Genomic DNA, 18,669 nt, shown 5'->3' on the forward strand with positions numbered 1-18,669 from the left:
GGCCGACATCGCCCAGAAGGTCAATGCTGCTGGTGTCACCCCCAGGTCCATTGAGGAACTCAAGAAAAGGTTTTACGACCTCCGCAGCCTCACCAAGAGGAAGCTTGCTGACCTTCAAAGGCAGGCTGATCTCACCGGAGGAGGCAAGAACCCGGCGCCACCCCTCACCGAGCTGGAGGAAATTGTCTCCAGCACCATCGAGAGGGAGAGCATCGTAGGGATCGGGACCCTGGACAGCACTGCGAGAGCCACAGCTACAGGTAAGAAGCATGCGCATCATGACACACCCTACCAGACACCTCCCCATTAGACACAATGCATAGGCAAACACCAGCACTGTACTGTCACCAACATACAAGAGACAAGCATCATGGTACATGTAGTCAGCAGAAGTTAGCCAAATATGTCAGTGCAGAATCACAAGACAGGAAACAGTGTGACACGGTGTAAGGAGATGCAAGGACATGTGGAATGCCATAATTGTACTGACTGTAATACATCGGCACTCAGTTTACAAATGCTTCTTTGTACCTAGGGGCACCATCAGGCGGCAACACTGTGACAGCAGAGGGAGCAGCAACATCAGGCACTGCAGTCGCAGGGCCGAGCACCAGCCAGGCTGCCCAGGAGGAGGAGGATGAGGATGAGGAAGGAGACACCCCAGGGCTTGGAATGGAGGGAGTCCTGGTGATTGATTACCAAGCAGTGCACTCCCCAGTACTGGCCAGCACACCCCCCTTGCAATTTTCACCTGAAAACTCCCCTACAAGGCAGACCATTCCGCCGACACCAGCACCTGCCACAACCGTGGCCTTGCCACCCGTCCTACCTGTCCTGGGAGCAGGGGCTCCGGGACCGGCCAGCACCACACCCCCACCAGTGGCACCCCTGCCCACTCAGCAGGCCGGAGGCAGCAGTGCCAGACGCCGTGCCACCACCACCACCACTGCTGCACCACCACGGGAGGGCAGTGTGTTCCTGGGCCTGGAGGGCCAGATGGTCAAAATCCAGCGCCAACAGGCCAGATCCACCATGGCCTGCCAACGCCAGCTCCTGCAGCACAACCTGCAGATGGGGGAGTTGGTGAAGGGTTTCCAGGCTGTTGTGGACAGCAACAAGGAGGTGGCAGCAGGGTTGGGCAGGCTGACCACTGCCATCACCCACTCCTCTGCCAGGCAGGAGGAGCATGAGGTTGCGCGCAGGAGGGATGCCCGGGTGCTCAACCGGGCCATGGCCCGCCTTGCAGCGGCGACCGCACAGCTGTGCCATCGCAGCTCAAATCAGGAATCGGTGCTCAGTCAGCATACAGCTGAGCTGACTAGGGGGATGGCCAGGATCACCACGGCCATGGAGGCCATGTTAATATCAAACGCCGCCTCCAATCCTGCCCTGGACCTGGGTGATGCTGGAGACAGCAGCAGCCGCAGCAGCCCGGCCAGCGCTGCATCAGAGCCAAGGAGGAGCACCAGGCGATCCGCTGATGCTGCTGGCCATTCGGAGGGGGCCGAGGGACACCCCAGTGGGTCTGGAAAGCGGGCCAAAAAATAGGCTGGCAAGGGGGGATGAGCAAACCAGAACCCTGGACTTTATTTGAGTTAACAATCTCCATTATTTGATGCACATCAGTGCTGTAACTGTGGTGCATCATTATTAAAACTTTTTTTTTCCAAGCAACATTTAGCTGTCTTTGCATCTGTACTCAGTCAGAAATAGTTCTCAGTGATCTCCTCACGTCTGTATCTGCCATCACTTGGCGTACACACCCCAGCTGGCTGTGTCAGTGGCACAGCTTCGTCGTCGTCATAGTCCTCGTAGTCAGACAACTCCACCTCAGTGCCCTTCTTGACCGCAAGGTTGTGTAACATTGCACATACAGCTATGATCTTGCAGCAGGTGATGGGGGTATACTGCCTTGCACCTCCACTCTTGTGCAGGCATCTGAATCTACTTTTCCAGATGCCAAAGGTCCGTTCAACAACATTCCTGGTGCGTATGTGGGCCCGGTTATACCTCCTTTGGCTGGGTGTGGAGGGGTTGAGGTAGGGGGTGAGTATGAATGAGCGGAGGGCATATGCACTGTCGCCTGGAAGAGAAAGGGGTCACATTAGGCACATGCATACATGTATTACACCTACCTACTATGTGTTATGGGGGTCTGATGATGTGGCTCACCTAGGAGGTATCCTTCTCCAAAATCGCCAGCCATCAGCCGTGCATATATGCCGCTCTGTTGGAATATATAGGAGTCATGGGTACTTCCTGGAAATTTTGCTACCAGGTCTGTGATGGTGCACTTGGCATTGCAGATCACCTGCACGTTGATGGTGTGTGTAGATTTCCGATTGCGGTATATGTATTCGGTGTCCGCTGGTGGGCAAATCGGAATATGCGTGCCATCTATGCAACCGATGATTTGGGGAAAGTGTGCCATCTGGTAGAAGTCCGCTTTGGTTTGTAGCAGTTCTGCGTGGGTTGCAGGGAATGAGATGTATTGGTCCATCCTGTCTATCATGGCGTCAAGGAATATGTGGAAGAACCTTGACAGGCTGCTCTGGCTCACCCCTCCTGCTGCTGCTACTCCACTTTGATAGCTGCCAGACGCTACCAGGTGTAGGCTGCATAGCACCTGGACGTGCGCAGGGATGGCGTGTGCCCTTGGGGTGTGGTGGTCCAAGTATGGCTTAAGGTCCCTGATGAGCTCAAGTATGGTGTCAGAGTCCAGCCTGTATCTCTGTAGGATCTCAGCCTCAGTGAGCATGAACAGGGTTATCCTCTGTCTGTAGACCTGTTCATTTCTTAGCCATTCCCTCTGTCCTTCCTGCTGTAGCCGTAGCCGCCTCGCAATGACATAGAAAGCTGCCATCCTGCAAGTTGCAATGCATTTTGGGACTGTTTATATGGGTTGGAGTTGGTTACCACCTGATTGCAATCCATGGTAAATACCGAGTGAATTCTACCGATTTTGAGCCGATTTCGGTGTTTCTGTGCCTCCCTACATCTCCCCAACTGTCGGAATCGGGGAATTTCCCGATCGGAGATTCATACGAATCGGCATGTTTTCCGATTCGGCTCATGTCCGATTCGGTATTTTTTCCGATTCGGTACATGGACCGAATCGGTGATTTTCCGATTCGGTGTCACTAACGAATCGGTACAAGGACCGATTCGGTGATTTTCCGATTCGGTGTCACTAACGAATCGGTACAAGGACCGATTCGGTGATTTTCCGATTCGGTGTCACTAACGAATCGGTACAAGGACCGATTCGGTGATTTTCCGATTCGGTGTCACTAACGAATCGGTACAAGGACCGATTCGGTCTTTGTAACCGATTCGGTGTTTTTCCGATTCGTTACATATCCGATTTTCGGTATGTACGTATCGGATTCTTTCCCATTCGGTACTCATTCCGAATCGGTTTTCTATCCGATTCGTTCTGTTTTTGGTTCCCTACATCTCGCTGGCTGTTTACCGATCGGTAAGGGCCAAAAATCGGTATTTTCGGCCAATACCGATCGGTAAAGCCCTACCTACATCGGGCCCTTGGTTTCCAGTAAGAGAGAAGATACTAAAGCAGATTATGTAGAAATGCTCATTGACAAGGGGTCAAGATCATTCGCTTGTAAGTGGTTCTTCTCTACAATGCACCAGTAAACTAAAAAATTACCGCCTGGAATGGAACTCAGAGGAGTAGCCAGTAGTTAAGAAGCACTGACTCAATCATTTCCATCCATTACTTTTTTTCCAACTCAGGATTTGAATCCAATGATATCAAATGGACTTTCAATGGAACTCTTCAACCGAACACAGCATGCTGGTGATGCTGTTGAAAAAGGATGTGTTAAAATGATTAAATAGAACCATCTGATTGATCAAGTCAACCTCGAGGCTTAGGATGTAGTCTAGAGTTTTCCAGATGGGTGACATCTGCCATAAATTGGTGGGTGTCCTATCAAATTTACTCTAAATAACCTACTTAGGTTCATAGGATTGTCCCTGCTATTGTAACATTGTAACTTGTATTCCTAGATTGCATACATGGCAAATTAATTCATTAATCCAGATACTGCATCCCAGATATATGCACTACCTGCATTCAGAGACCATCTAATTATTTCTGGGGTTGCATCAGGGTTTCGGTACTACATGCACTGGGTATACAGGCACTAAGATAGCCCTTCATTTTTTTTCTTTTTGCAAATGCACCCTGGGTCCTGAACTGCATGCGTGGGGAAATCATTCCCATTGTTCCAACAAATACATTCTACCTTTGTGGTTTCCTGAACTGCATACATGAAAAAAACACTCCTTTTTTGGTTTTCAGTTGCACCCTGGATTTCTGAACTGCATGCAATATGACATCCATTCGCTATTCCAGGAGATAAATCTCTGATTTTTAGATTCCGAACCTGCGTGGATTTTGAGAAGACAAACCATGGGCTTGATCAAGATACCACATCAAAGCTTGGATTCTTGAACTGCATAAATTGAGATATCATTGAATCAACGAATAACATAGAGGCACCAATGTTCATCGATGTCTTCTGGGCTTGTCTACAGAGATTGTCTCACTATTTGTGAAGGTGTAACCAGAATTTCCGTATTATTGAAGCACTTGGTAAAAGAGACTGCCAGATTGTTCATGGGGCACCCTTTCAAGTCCTGCATTGCATGAAATAACAGAACACTCCTTTATACATTCCTGTTTTCCTAAACGTCATGAACGTGGGCATTCCTTGAGATGCATCATGGATTTCTGTATTGCTGAACTGGGCACATAGAAACACTGTGCCATTAATCCTGTAGCTGGATCATTGCTTAACAGACCCTTGGAATCCAGGAATTGAACAATTCCCCAGTATCTCTGAAGGTGCATATTTCAATCCTGGCCTGCAATCATTGGAAAACAAACTCATTAATCCTATAGATATCCACTGAAGCCCTGTATAGTATGCACTAAGACATGAGATTGTTATCTCAGGTGCACCCATGGTGCATGAAATTATGGTATGTAAAATGCTCCCTTAATTCCACAGGATTCCGGTAGAATGTAGCACTTGCAGTGGAAAATATCTAGCTGATTCTTGCTGCGGGATTTCAGATTCCTGCATATGTACTTCCATTTACTGGAAGAGGTCTTGATATGTTGGCTGCAGGCCAGTTCTCTGCAGTTCCTGCAGTTCATAATCCGAATACCTTTAGTTTTGTTCCTTAATTGTTCACAGAGGACCCCTAATAACACCTTAAGTTTCTGTTCTCCCTGAATCCTCTGTTGATGCCCTTTCTATATGCCCTAGCTAATGCTCTGCAGAAATCCAAGTATTTGTAGACCCATTTTTCTTGTGTTTGCGCATGCATTAAAAAACCTACTTGAGGCAAAGATCAGAGTAAACTTCCCCTGGTGAGCAAACTTCTGGCCGTGATTTTCAGGAAATGTCAAAGGACACTGGTTTGGAGATCTTTCAAGAGATAGCACACTACAGTACTGCACCTCTCCTGACCTTTGACTTGTTTGTCACTGGAAGGAAAAGCACACAGGCATATTGCCCCAGTGCCCCAATGACACAAACTTCACAGACATGCAGTTTGGTCAGGGTGCAGTGTATTTCAAAGGTAGGACATGTACTGTTGTATTTTACATGTCCTGGTAGTGAAATACTGCTAATTTCGTTTTTCACTACAGCAAGGCCTTTCTCCCCTAGATTAGCACTGGAGTGGTCTTGTACCATCTTACAAGTGTATCTGTCAATTTGGAGCTGATAGAAAATTGAAGTTTGATGCCTTTGGACTCACAAGTTAAAAATACATCTTTTAAGCGAAGTTGCTTTTTAAATTGCAGGTCTGAAAATGCCACTTTTAGACTCCCTTGTTGATCATTACTTTTAGAAAGCTGGCATTTTCTTACTTTAACCATTCTTTGCCTCTTCCTGCCTCTTAACACAGGTCTGGGTCAGGATGATAGTTGGGCTGTTTGTGCATTCACTCTAGACAGTCACACAAAGGGAGATAAAGTGTGCCCTTCCTCATGGCCCATCACCAGGCTGATGGGTCTTCCTGGGCTACAGTGGCAGTAGGAGTTCACACTTACTCCTGAATAGGGCTGTGCCTGTACTCACACAAAGAAGTCTCAACTAACTGTAGTGTGTCTAGGACCAGGTCAGGGTGTTGTGCACTACAAAGAGTTTTCTTTGACGTTTGCCTACTTCGAAAGCTGAAATGGGTATAAGTACTGGTCCTTTGACACCATATACTTAGAACACTTCTGGGTTGAGGACATTCTGCCAGGAAGAAGGATTCGATTGTTATCAGGAGGGACCGCCACTTTGCTGTTTGCTTTGCTGTGTTGACCTGCTGCTTGCTGCTCCTGCTCTGGGAGTGAGAGGACTGGACTTTGCTTTCTACATCCTGCTTTCAATGGTCTCCAAGGGCTTCAGTTGAGATGCCTTCAATTAAGAAGTCTCAGGGCCATCAAAGACTATTCCTTCAATCACCTAGACTCTGGTGTTGTGAGTCCTACTCTGCCAAGTGATGCCAAATCCAGTTCCTGGGCCAGAGTGAGTTCTGGTGATACAAAGAAGAAAATCCAGGCATTGACTCCAAGCGGCGTTCGGAGCCGGCACAACCTCACCAAACTCGACGCATCACCACTGCCTGCACCGGAGCGTGGTCCCTGCCTGAAGAAAGAACTGCTGCTTACAACGCAGGCTACATCATTTCATCACAGTGCCTCAGAGGAATTGCCGCTGTGTGAATCTCTGAAGTCCATGATTCATTGCCCCAACTCAAATGCAATGCCTGATTCAACTCTTTGTAATTGATGCAGCATGACTTGACTTTTGCCTCACTGTCCCTGGGTGCTGATTTCTTCTTTGACATCGCACCGCAGTAAGAAACCGAGGCATTGTGCCTGAAAACAACTCATCACCTCCCCTTTAGCAGTAAAGAACTGAAGCATCACCTCCCCTGTAGAAGCAAGAAACCGATGCATCACCTGCTTATTCGACACCTCACCTCCCCTGTGCCTCTCGTCTTTGGTTTTCAGCGCATCTAAGGTATTTTGTCTGGATCAAGCACAACCACTGATTTTTAAGAACTACAACTTTATTTAATCTTTGAAAATTCATAACTTGACTTGTGTATGTCAGATTTTTGTTGTTAATTTGCCTATTTTACTAAAATGGTATGGAGCCATTTTGTAGTGTTTTCACTATATTACTGTGTGTGTGTACAAATACTTTACACATTGCCTCTGGGTGACGTCTGACTGCTCTGTGTCAAGCTACCAAGGGGGTGAGCAGGGGTTAACTTAGGTATGTAACTTACTTACCTGACTAGACTGAGGATCCCTACTTGGGCTGGGTGCAAACCACTGTCAACTAGAGACCCCATTTAAAACAAATCACACTACTGCACTCTGGCGATCAAGCATGAGAGGCTGCTGTAACGCGCCTGATGTCTGATCTTGTAAGCTCTACGTAATTGTGTAGTATAGCTATAGGGACATGTTTTTTCTAGATCTGCTGTCAATGTCTAATGATTGTGAAATCTGGATAACTTCTTTTTCCTCCCTGCCCCCTTCCAAATAGAAATTTACTGACAATGACTGATATGATATAACTAAAATCTGCTTAGAAGAGATAGGAGGGAAAAATCAAGATAAACAAGATGCTATAAAAAATGTGAAAAAATAACAGGCAATAAAGCACTGCATACTCAGATTGTTTAAACTTCCAGTAATGCAAACAGGTAATTTGCCAAAATTTGAGGACAAAGTGCTCAGCAATCCCTTGTTTTGTCACAATTCTTTCTAGGCTGCTATTGGTGGTGGGTACGTCCAGGCACCTCTGGGGAATGTAAGACTGAGGGTCTGATTTAGATCTTGGCGGATGGGTTATGCTGTCCCAACGGTGATGGATTTCCCGCCCACCGAAATATAAATCCCATTATATCCTTTGTGATTTATATTTGGTGGACGGGATATCGGTCCCCATTGTGATGGAGTACCCCGTCATCCAAGCTCTAAATCAGGCCCTATATCTTTACTGCCCATTTGGAACCTGTAGATTTGTAGCCAATTTATGTAAAAAAAGTGCTTAAAAATGAACCTTTTGACCATGGTTTTTTCTAAGTGTTATACGGGAGAGGCCATTCCCCCGACTCTGTAAAGAAGTAGGGGTCTCTTGTGCAGCCCAATCAGAGTCAGGCATTTAATGTTCACCACTTTAAAGATTTACTAGCCATCATTGAAGTTGAGTTGGGGAGGCATACAGAGGTTAGATCCATGGCAAAGCGGTGTTTGGATCTACTTTTATACGTCATCAGAGCTGGGAGCAGCTGTTCCTCCTTTAGGGCGGAGGAGCGTCACCACCCTACTGCCAGTGCAGCAAACATCAAAAATGAAATGGCAATTAAATCATTTTATTGCCATTTTATTTTTCAGAGTGACCAGCCGGAGCCAAGTGTCTGGTCGGGGCGGGGCCTTTGCCTTTGCTGCTGATTGACAGCAGAGTGTAGTGGTGGCTAGTACTCCAGCTTAAAGTGTGCATGTCACTTTGATTGGCTGTCTTGTGACTGCCAGCCTGTCATGCACATTTTAAATCTCTCCAACCTGAGCTGTCTTAGGCAGCTAGGTGGAGATCAGGCACAGGCCTCCAAGGCCTGTAGGAGTGCTGAGCAAGTCCGCTCCAACCAATCCTGGAACTTCTCTCATGCTGGTTAACAGCTCAAGAGCACGGTCAGGATTGGGTGAGGGAGTTGGATCTGAAACCCCTTGCGGTATTGGAGCCACGCACTATGGAACTGGAGAGGAGTAGGTAAGTAAATGCAATAGGTCTCGCATTAGAAAAGTTGGAGCTATTGGTCTTGTAAATATTTTTTTTTTGTGTTGATTTTTGAAATAGCTAAATTGATAGTTTTGTCATTCACAACGCCAATAGTTTTAACTTTTGTGAATGTGACACCTATAGCATTTGGAATGCAACATGTTTTGTATGTACGTGACTTTGATGGCAGCTCTTGTTGTTATGCCACATCTCCAGAGAGCAGGAGAGTGCAGCAGAGGAGAGAAGCACAGCAATGCAATATGTCTCGCATTCATAGAGCCCCTAATCCCATTACTTTAGTTAGTATTTAGTGCGTTTCTATTGAGGATTATGACTTTAAACCCCCCATACGGCAACCCCCAAAGTAGACCAACCTCTGTGTCTAGAAATGTCGAAAGCTCAACAGGGAAGAGGAGATGTGACTAATTTAGTTTTGAAACTTTGCCAACTCACCAATGTGCAGTCTTGTTAAAATCCTGAATTATTGGGTTTTGAATATTTGTTATATTTTTTATTTGATGCATGCTTTTTGCATAATGTTCACTATTAATATCCTGTTTTTTTGCAGAAAATGTCTTGAGGGAATACAGTCAGTCTGCCTTTGCTGTATGTGTGGCGCTAGCAATATCCACCTCATCACTTCAGCTATCTTGCCTGACCTTTGTATCCAGTGGAAAACTTTATGTAAAATGTTACTAGATAGCAACCTTGTGAAGAGTTTTTATTTTTATTCTGATCTAAAAGTTAACAATGAAAACCACATACATAGTTCCTTTGATTGTAAAGTACCCTTGTGTATTTGTGAAATGGGGTGGATGAAGCAAACTGATTACCCTGCAAGCCGAGCGTCCTCCTATCGCACACCCATTTGTGGCTTGAGTGGTGTGAGTGTGATGGGTGTGAGTGTGATGGGTGTGAGGGTGAGGGGTGTGAGGGTGAGAGGTGTGAGCGTGAGGGGTGTGAGGGTGAGGGGTGTGAGGGTGAGGGGGTGTGAGTGTGTGTGATGGTGAGGGTGAGTGAGGGGGTGTGAGGCTGAGTGTGTGTGACGGTGTGTGAGGGTGTGTGAGGGTGAGTGAGGGTGTGTGAGGGTGAGTGAGGGAGTATGAGTGTGTGGGTGTGTGACGGTGGGTGAGGATGTGTGAGGGTGAGTTAGGGAGTGTGAGGGTGTGTGAGTGGGTGAGTGTGAGAGTTAGGGTGTGTGAGGGTGACTGAGGGTGTTTGAGGGTGAGGGGATGAGGGTAAGGGTGTGTGAGGGTGAGGGGTGTTAATGGTGAGAGGTTGCGAGGGTGAGAGTGGGTGATTGTGTGTGAGGGTGTGTGATGTTGAGTGTGTGAGGTGTGGTGAGAGTGTTGTGAGGGGTGTGAGGGTGTGAGGGGAACGAGGGTGTGTGAGGTTGAGGGGGTGTGAGGGTGAGGGCGTGTGAGTGAGATTGAGTGTGGGTGATTGAGGGGGTGTGAGGGTGTAGGTGTGTGACGGTGTGTGAGGGTGAGGGTGTTCGAGGGTGAGTGAGGGAGTCTGAGGGTGTGTGAGTGGATGAGGGTGAGAGTTAGGGTGTTTGAGGGTGAGGGTGTGAGGGTGACTGAGGGTGTGTGAGGGTGAGGGGATGAGTGTAAGGGTGTGTGAGGGTGAGGGGTGTTGATGGTGAGAGGGTGCGAGGGTGAGGGGGGTGAGTGTGTGTGAGGGTGAGGGTGTGAGGTGTAGTGAGTGTGAGATTGTTGTGAGGGGTGTGAGGGTGTGAGGGGAGCGAGGGTGTGTGAGGGTGAGGGGGTGTGAGGGAGAGGGAGTGTGAGTGTGTGTGAGGGTGAGGGTGAGTGAGGGGGTGTGAGGCTGAGGGTGTGTGACGGTGTGTCAGGGTGAGTGAGGGTGTGTTAGGCTGAGGGTGTGTGACTGTGTGTGAGGCTGAGGGTGTGTGAGGGTGAGTGAGTGTGAGTGAGGGTGAGTGAGGGTGAGTGTGGGGGTGTGAGGGTGTGGGTGTGTGACGGCGTGTGAGGGTGAGGGTGTGTGAGTGTGAGTGAGTCAGTCTGAGGGTGTGTGAGTGGGTGAGGGTGAGAGTTAGTGTGTGTGAGGGTGAGTGTGTGAGGGTGACTGAGGGTGTGTGAGGGTGAGTGGATGAGGGTAAGTGTGTGTGAGTGTGAGGGGTGTTGATGGTGAGAGGGTGCGAGGGTGAGGGGGTGAGGGGGTTGAGTGTGTGTGAGGGTGAGTGAGGGTGAGGGTGTGAGGTGTAGTGAGTGTGAGAGTGTTGTGAGGGGTGGGAGGGTGTGTGTGGAGCGAGGGTGAGTGAGGGGGTGTGAGGGTGTAGGTGTGTGACGGTGTGTGAGGGTGTTTGAGGGTGAGTGAGGGAGTCTGAGGGTGTGTGAGTGGGTGAGGGTGAGAGTTAGGGTGTGTGAGGGTGAGGGTGTGAGGGTGACTGAGGGTGTGTGAGGGTGAGGGGATGAGTGTAAGGGTGTGTGAGGGTGAGGGGTGTTGATGGTGAGAGGGTGCGAGGGTGAGGGGGTGAGTGTGTGTGAGGGTGAGGGTGTGAGGTGTAGTGAGTGTGAGATTGTTGTGAGGGGTGTGAGGGTGTGAGGGGAGCGAGGGTGTGTGAGGGTGAGGGGGTGTGAGGGAGAGGGAGTGTGAGTGTGTGTGAGGGTGAGGGTGAGTGAGGGGGTGTGAAGCTGAGGGTGTGTGACGGTGTGTGAGGGTGAGTGAGGGTGAGTGAGGGTGTGTTAGGCTGAGGGTGTGTGACTGTGTGTGAGGCTGAGGGTGTGTGAGGGTGAGTGAGTGTGAGTGAGGGTGAGTGAGGGTGAGTGTGGGGGTGTGAGGATGTGGGTGTGTGACGGTGTGTGAGGGTGAGGGTGTGTGAGTGTGAGTGAGTCAGTCTGAGGGTGTGTGAGTGGGTGAGGGTGAGAGTTAGTGTGTGTGAGGGTGAGTGTGTGAGGGTGACTGAGGGTGTGTGAGGGTGAGTGGATGAGGGTAAGTGTGTGTGAGTGTGAGGGGTGTTGATGGTGAGAGGGTGCGAGGGTGAGGGGGTGAGGGGGTTGAGTGTGTGTGAGGGTGTGTGAGGGTGAGGGTGTGAGGTGTAGTGAGTGTGAGAGTGTTGTGAGGGGTGTGAGGGTGTGAGTGGAGCGAGGGTGAGTGAGGGTGAGTGAGGGGGTGTGAGGGTGTAGGTGTGTGAGAGTGTTTGAGGGTGAGTGAGGGAGTCTGAGGGTGTGTGAGTGGGTGAGGGTGAGAGTTAGGGTGTGTGAGGGTGAGGGTGTGAGGGTGACTGAGGGTGTGTGAGGGTGAGGGGATGAGTGTAAGGGTGTGTGAGGGTGAGGGGTGTTGATGGTGAGAGGGTGCAAGGGTGAGGGGGTGAGTGTGTGTGAGGGTGTGTGAGGATGAGGGTGTGAGGTGTAGTGAGTGTGAGATTGTTGGGAGGGGTGTGAGGGTGTGAGGGGAGCGAGGGTGTGTGAGGGTGAGGGGCTGTGAGGGAGAGGGAGTGTGAGTGTGTGTGAGGGTGAGGGTGAGTGAGGGAGTGTGAGGCTGAGGGTTTGTGACGGTGTGTGAGGGTGAGTGAGGGTGTGTTCATGAATCTGCATGAAACTTTCCATTAAAAAGCTACATGCATTTGGGGTTCTTCTCGACAATTTTGCTCAGAGCTCATAGAATTCTTTGCTCCTTGATACAGAGAAAAAATTGCTGAACAGAAAAATACACCAGACTTGGCATGTAAATAGAACTTGATTAAAGGAACTGTATTTGCTTGGTTTGATATAACACTGTTCAGTAGTTTAATTATAAAAAAGGGATTACATTGTTCAGTTTGTCCATGAAGCAGATACAATTTAGAGATGCTGCATGCACTGCTGATTTGTATATCGTCTTGATACTCGAACCAACTGAGTATTAACAAATCCTGTAAAAACAAAATACACTGTTGAACGAAGGCTCTCTTTTAGTACCGTGCCTTGCAAATATTCAAATTTGCTTCTCTGGCAGGCCATTGCCGACATTTCAGTTTCAATTGTGTGCTTCAGCCCTAAAACCCTCTTTTATTAACCTCATGGGCGCTATTGTAATTACGGCCGTATGCTGAGATTTTAAAAAACCCATGTTACATGACAAGCTGGGCTCGTCATCAGCGTGCGAGGAGGCTACACCATGACGAGCCCAGCTCGTCATGAGCGTGGAAGGGGTTAAAAGTTTTTTACACATCAATGCTTTGTTCCGTGTGCCTATGTACAATATGTTCAATGAAGGAATATGTATACATTTATCTTGTGAATAGACTTGAAGAAAAATTTGCAATTTGATCTATTTCCCCCAAAAGTTTTGAAAGTTAGATTTTGCTGTTAGAAAACATTTGTTCTTTAATCAACTGGTCTTTTACATAATCTTTGAAAGGTCAGACAGGCATTCAGTAATTTGGTGTGATCTCTAGTCCAAATTCGACACTTTACCCACCCCACTAGCAGTGTCCATGTAATATGCAATATCTTTGCTGAGAGAAACAGTTGGGCAGTTCGTCACGTTCTCCTTTGCGATACTACATGCATTTTGGAGTTTTTCTAGAAGATGCTCCTGGCAAAAAAGTAGTCATGAAGTACGAACCTTACTTTTGGGTTAATCTTGGTACACTGCGAGCCTTACTCCTGATGTACAACACACTTTAATGTCTCGCCTTTCAAACGAGAGGTTCGCATTCTGAGAGTATACCCTAAAATTAAACTGTGTACTTGAGGTTTGCTTTCTACTGAAGCATGCACTGAAATGTGGAAAACAAAATATGCGATGGTTTACAGCAATCTGGCTATTTTAAATAGTCAGTGATCACTTTCTGTAATTGTCTTACTAAATACATAAAATATGAAGTACAGAGTCCAGTAAACTGCAACACCATAGCTGCCTGATCTCAATTTTGTTGTGATGGGTTTTATGGGTGGGCTTTTTTTTATCTCCCGGATTTTTTTTGTCAATATTGAGTACCTTGCTTTCTAGCCCTTTTGTCGTGGTGGGACACAATGCAATGACGATGCAGAGTGAGAAGACGTTAAGTGACTGGCTCGATTCTAAAGGTGTTGTAATCGCCAGAACCTGTATAGGAAGCTCATGATCCGAGCCTGTGGTTTTGAAGACTGCATTTCAAAAGCTTTTATCCTCTTGCTTTTCACTTCCTTCGTTACTCGATATATAAACGAGGAAGTGCTTTAAAAAAAGCAGTTTTATATCTTGCTGGTCTGAGTGAGTGCAAGAGAAACAGAAGTTTTGTAATCGTTCAAATTAAACATAGACTCACTCCTCCAGACTACTGCCTTTTCTAAGTGTGACTAGTTGTTTGTTACAAGATGTTTACAAGTTGGAGTGTTAAGCACACTAAAGGTTGTTGCCACTGACTAGCTTTTGACCTCAAATTCTTTTGATGTTATCGCAGCAGGCCGAATGAAAAATCTTGAGCAATCGAAGGGCTGCCTGTACAAAACGTAAACGAGTGCCATGTAGTTTAAGCACACTTACGCTGTGCTCTGGGTTAGAGCCTTATATCTAGGTATTGGGTTTTATGAGGTATGAAAGTGATAATAGAGATGCTTTTATACTTCTAAATACATTTTTACATCCGGTTAGGGAGAGCTACTTATATAAACAAGAATGGCAAAGAACAAATAAAGCAAAAAACAAAACGGACCCGACCAAGCTAAGATTTATGGAGGTAAATCTTTCGCGTCACCAGTGCTGAGGGAGGGAGGCGAGGGAGGGAGGAGAAATACGAGACGGCCTGCCGGCCGTGAGACGTGTGAAGCAGGGGGTGGGGGGAGCGGATACCTTTGAAGTGAAGCTAAGCTTCACTTCAAAGGTGTGGGGGGAGTGCGGCTGAGGGAACAGATGGCGATTTGGTGATGTGCACGCGCATTTTAGCCACGGGCACAGCACCAAATCGCCCAGTTAGGTAAAGTCTGTTTAAGACGCTATAGTCTCGCCTCTTCAATGCGCTTGCGCATTGAGAGGCGAGACCTAAAAACTGTTTATAACAGCTCAGGAGCGAGAGCTTTGAGGTTGCGTCTAAGGGCATTCTGGTTTCTCACAGTGACTTTAAGTGGGTCAAAATATTTGCCCAATCGCCTCACCACTTTCAAATACATGCAGCTGCCACTGAGCTGTGTCCTTTGTGACCAGCAGTGGCTGAGGTGACTGAGAGTCTGGTGTTCGTAAAGCATCCTTATCTCTGATTAGGAAATCAGGCTCCGTGTTCTCTGTGCTTGCTGTTTCCATGGTTACCACATATTCTAACACCATTTTGCTGGCTGTAGGTGGTTTCATGAATCATAAAGCCAAGTGTGACTTCAACTTGTGAGAAGAACTGAAGTGTGCGTGGCGGGTGAGACGTGGGGGTGGGGGGCGCAGGCAATGGGAGGTAGAGGTGTTGCTAGCTTGAGAATTCTGTGGGATGCCACCACCAGGCGTAGGTGGGTTAAGGACATTCATTAAAGAATCTGATATTCATAGCATATCTAGTCACTGTATTTTAACGACATTTATGCTGTGTTGCATCCGATATATGGATTAAGAGAAGGCATTTAACCTTAATGATATAAAATGATTTTATTGGCATTTTATTTTTGATGTTTTCTATGCTGGCAGCAGGGTGGGTGACACTATATATATATATATCTTCACCGTGAAGAAGGCCATCCAGGATGAAACGATGCCATCCAGGATGAAACGCGTTGGTTGAGTGGTTTGTGGTAAAATAAAAACCATAAAGGTATCCTGCCTTGGAGTGCCGCGTCATTTGTGGAAAATATATATATATATATATATCAACAAAAAATCTCCCTTTTTGTTTTAAAGCCTTGCACAGCATTACTTTCTGCTGTACCGTGCACATCTTTTCCAAGTGCAAGCTAATTTTAAACGTGGCTAGGGAAGCAGGGGTTTGTGAAAAGAATAGAGTTAGTATTTGCGTGCGTATGAATGCTATCTTCCCTTCAAGGCCCCCTCCGCTGCCTTGGAGAAAAGGATCTGGACACCTGCATGTTAGATACGTTTTCCTGAAACTAACTAATTGTTGTCACATGATGTCCCCACATTGACATGTAGTAGGAGAAAAAAAAAAAATATATATATATATATGTAGAGGAGAGCACTTGCTCCTTGATTGCAAAATAAATTCTTTCCACTGCTGACACGATTTTGGTGTGATGGCGTCTTACTGAGACTTTGAATTGTTGTGGGGAAAAGAGATCTACGCCTGCTGAAGTCCGCATTGATAGCGGACAGGACTGTCTTCAATATATATCTATATATATATATATATATATATATATATATATATATATATATATATATATATATATATATATATATATATATATATATCCACAGATATGGCTCCAACACTCGTAGTCCAATGGCGCTCTTGACACCGGTGCCGACTACAAAGCAGAGCCCCGCTTTACTATAGTCAACCAAAAGCTATCAGCCGATAGCGCTAGTCAGCACTCAACAAAGGTAATGTTTTCCCAAAAGTCACGATTTATTTCCAGATGGCAGCATACATCGCACAACACCAACGCGTTTCGCAACCCACTGTTGCTTGATCACGGTAGGGATATATATATATATGTATATCTATACTACTATTATAAAGGAAGAACTTTGAACCTTTGAGGCGGGTAAACTCGGGAACCACAGCGCCAATCCACACACCTGATACATCGTTGTAATCGTCATGGTGTGCAGATGGACATAGGCTATATAAAGTTAAAAAATATACGTTATTTAAAAAATGTTGCGAAAAAAAAGTAGTCCAGTGGAAGAAGCGCCGGCCGCGACCTGCGTGCTGACGTCAGGAGCGCGAGGAGGAGCAGCGTCCAGGAGGGCGGGGAGGAGCGGCGGACATGGCGTGGGAAGGAGCGGCGGACAAGCGGGGAGGAGCGGTGACGAGCGGCGGACAGGCGGTGAGGAGCGGCGAGGAGCGGCGGAGCGGTGAACTGAGGAGCGTGGTGAACTGAGGAGCGCGGGGGAGAAGCGGCGGCTGAGGTAAGGCTCCGGGGGACCCACGGACAATGTCGGGGCAGGCGGGTGTCGGGGCAGGCGGGAGACGGGGCTGGCAGGGGACGGGGTGGACGGGGGCCCTGAACACTCATGGCGGGGGACGGGCGGGGGCCGGGTCAGGTGGGGGCCCTGAACACTCATTTCGGGACAGGCTGTTATGTCGGGGCGGGCGGTGGTCGGGAAAGCCTGATTGCTCCCGGACAAGGTCGGGGCGGGCTGCTAGTATATATATATATATATATATATATATATATATATATATACTAGACTAAAATGTGCATATTTAGGCTACGGCTCCAACTGACCATTTTCTAGCAAGGGCACTGGACAGTTGAAATGGCAATTGTCTTTTCTGTATTTTGCTTGCCTGTCTGCTATTTTGCATTAAACGGTTGAACGTGTTCTTCCCTAAGTGTGTTTTGTTTTTAGCAAATGGTGCATTGTGGTTACCGGAACTGCCTCCACAAAGAGAAACAGGAGGGCACATGACCAGACTCCATAGAAGGACCCTGGGTGCCAAGAAAAGAGAAGCAGTTTCTCCAGGGGACTGGGATGGAGAATGACCCGGTGCTGAACCTAGTAATTGGCAAGTGTGGAACACAGTTTGGAACCAAATATAGGTACAAGTACAACAGCGATTGACGTCTGTTCGTGGCTTGCTTGCATGGATTACATTGTTTGAGGTTAATTTGTTGATCAAGCAGATGAGAAAATAATTGTTGTCAGGATGGGAGATGACGGGGTGGAAAATGAAAGCAGTTAGACAGGGAGGAATGGGAAAAGTCCAAAGGGAAAAGATAGTATGAGTGTTATCCCATGGTACAGAGCAAAATGGCTCTAGAAATTGTGGTTATATGGAAGATAGGCAAGAGTGCCAGGACCTGAATCACAGACCCTTGATGCATGAAAATATGAGAGAATAAGGCCCTCTAATCTAGCCACCTGAACCCTTTCCGACTCTCTTCAGGTGTTGATTGACGGGCTGTCGAATACAAGGGGACTTTTGGGGTGACTTTGTTATGCCTTCCCTCTCTCCCTTCATAGGATAAGCTGCAGCGGCGAAACTTGCAGACCTCTCTCCCTTTCCTCCATGTGTGGAAGAAATTACGGGGAACTACGATGGGAGCTGAACCATCTAAATGTAGCGTTACCCCACCGACAGAGACCCCTAACGATAGATACTATGTACCAACAATATGGCAAATACCCGTGCAGGTGCTTAAAGTAATGGGTAGGTATCACTAATAAAGATGAAAAGAAGTCACTTCTGGATCATGGTATTTTTGATAGAGAAAGACTAGTATTAATTGTCCCAACACTTCTTCCAGTGTGCCAGGGCCACTAGACTAACCAGCATACAACTAAACTGTCCTGAATAATTACCCCGAGTTTAAGAGAGCCCGAGTGGTCTAGACTGTAAATGAATACCCTAGTACCTGTAGATCAAAAAGGCCCTTAAGTCGATTGCGTCACTAATAGTAAACACACCATTGTCTCAGGCCTATGGTCTCAAAGGCAGTGCTAGAGGTTGTAAGGGACAGGCCAACAGTCGTGACCCCTAACTGATACCCAGGCTGCTCTTTAGTCTTCATGCACGCTGTCATGCAGCGTGTCCTGAAATTGATAACAGGCCAAGCTATTTATTCAGTTAAACAAGTGAAAGTTCATGCTTCATTGAGATGGTTTGGAAGCTCAACATGCAATTCAGTCATGCAAAGTACACGCCATGGCCTATCATGCGTAATAATAATTCACAGAATATCCAGAGAATTGTGGAAGAATTGTTAGCGTTTCAGAAGTCAGCCTATTTTCGTAATGCGATGTCATTAGGTGCTGC

General features: G+C 47.3%; 1 protein-coding gene across 1 annotated transcript in view; it reads right to left on the reverse strand.

The window, feature by feature from the left end:
- Positions 1-18,669, reverse strand: part of SLC6A7 (solute carrier family 6 member 7) — a 415,345-nt gene that overhangs the window by 111,400 nt on the left and 285,276 nt on the right. The gene's annotated exons all lie outside the window — the stretch shown is intronic.

Source organism: Lissotriton vulgaris, chromosome 7 (assembly GCF_964263255.1).
Source record: "Lissotriton vulgaris chromosome 7, aLisVul1.2, whole genome shotgun sequence".
Classification (NCBI taxonomy): domain Eukaryota; kingdom Metazoa; phylum Chordata; class Amphibia; order Caudata; family Salamandridae; genus Lissotriton; species Lissotriton vulgaris.